The following is a 1,944-nucleotide window of genomic DNA, read 5'->3' as shown; positions in this document are numbered from 1 at the left end:
AATATAACTAAAATCTCTATCGTAGGCCATTTTTTATCGTTTATATCGTATATCGTTTATATCGCGCATTCCTAGGTCAAATGTAATTTCCCTTTTGGTGATTTTCTTTTACACAGGATTGTGTGCATGCAGAGCTGTCAATAGATAACACTTAATGGCGTAGAACCTTGTTGTGTTTCTCCTCCCCTTACCCCCTCGTACTAGTGAAATGGGCCCAGTCCATATAATCAACCATGGGGATGACACGGGAGAGGTTATTTGAGTGATGGCAGGGGGGAGGGGGAGGCACGAATGCACAGGATGTTGTTTACCAGTGGTCTGGTTCAGAAAAGCTTATCTCTGCTCCACTTGCACTGACATTTCGGCGTCGCTCTTCTTCTTGTTGGCCCTGTTGAATTGTGGGGGGCATGTGTTTTGAGTGGCCATGTAAAGACCTTGCAAAGGGAAGATTCAAAGGAATAAATCAGCCCGCCTTGGCCTTGTCCCTTTTCCTATATGTATCCCTAACTCATCATCATATCAAGGATTTCACAGGATTCACAAGAATTTTGACCTCGTGTCCGTCTTGCATATCCCTTCTCTGGACAGCCTTTATCAACCAGTGTTTTCCGTGCCATGCACAGCCCCCTCCTCTTTGTGTCAGCCTGATTCATTTCACATCAACGAACGTGCTTATGGAATCGTGAGGACAAGGTCGTTTTTTAGCGTATTGCCACCTCTTAAAAATAGCAACAGCAAGTTTAGAAACCCCGCCCAATGTCGGGACACTTTGTCAGTCACACCGTCTGCATGAAATCACACCGACGTGTTTCTTCAATGTCAGGCTAGTGCCATCGCGCTGCCCTGGCAAATATGGGAATAAATGGGACTATCGAAGTCAAAATGACCACAGAGACTATCATTTATTGTGTATAACGAGTTTACCCAGGCTGTACAAATTTAATACATTGGACATTATTAGGCGTTTTATTATTAGGCATTGTTGTGATTCAGCAACTGTCCTTGACATGACATTAAGTAATGTTGTTATATGGTCATAGAAAGAAAGGTAATCTTTGTCTATAGTTTTGTATGTAGTATTTGGCTAATTAATTCAATGAAACCTTTGCAGGACGACAGGAAATGCAATGCAAAACAGTTTTTTTAGAATTCATTTTCTGACTCCATAGAAGATATTTAACAATTATTCGCCGAAGGCGAAGTGAATAGAAGGTCGAGTGAATAGAAGGTCCGAAGGTTGAGGGGTCTATTTCCCAGTACTATTCCCCGCTATTCCCAACTATTCACGCTTATAATTGATATTATTAGCGTGACGAGATGACCGCAACAATATCCCGAGTTTGGGATCTCAATCATGGGATATTGCCCAATATCGCACCAATGAAATGATGCCATCTTAGGAGGTTCACGCGTAGCATATCCTAATACATATTATGTATAACATAAAATATACACAAGCCTGCATTAAGCTCAAATTGAAATGCAATAGCACAATATTTCTATCCAATGCCTTTATATTAATAATGTGACTGCACACCCTGATACAGAAGTAATGGTGGTTAGGCTGAGAGCGATAAGGGTAATAAAATAATAAAGATATGATTGGATCTATTTATTGATTCAAGTCATTCTGCTCTCTATAGTATATCTCAACGAGAACAGGGGAAAAGAAAGATAACAAGAGTAATAAACATCACACACGTCTCAAATAGACATAGATTCTACTTCATATTTCATGGAGTATATGTAAACAAGGGTGTTGTCTTCACTTCCCTGACTGGGGGGTGGGGACACCATTGTAGGGGGGGAGAGCCACCCCACCAGGTGTTTAATTCGTGCCGGTTCCTGTCGGAACACGGCGTGGGTCTTCCCAGATTGGCACCGGCCCCAATCAAAATCTGTCAATAAATCTTGTGTCTGACATTTAATGTTATCTGTTCTGTC

At 41.5% G+C, this 1,944-nt stretch overlaps 1 protein-coding gene across 1 annotated transcript in view; it reads right to left on the bottom strand.

Moving 5' to 3' along the window:
• Nucleotides 1-1,944, bottom strand: part of LOC132460288 (voltage-dependent L-type calcium channel subunit beta-3-like) — a 13,751-nt gene that overhangs the window by 5,055 nt on the left and 6,752 nt on the right. The window lies entirely within an intron of this gene.

Source organism: Gadus macrocephalus, chromosome 1, assembly GCF_031168955.1.
Source record: "Gadus macrocephalus chromosome 1, ASM3116895v1".
NCBI classification, from domain to species: Eukaryota; Metazoa; Chordata; class Actinopteri; order Gadiformes; family Gadidae; genus Gadus; species Gadus macrocephalus.
Note: the sequence above shows the minus strand (reverse complement) of the source record. Positions and strands in the feature narration are given on the sequence as shown.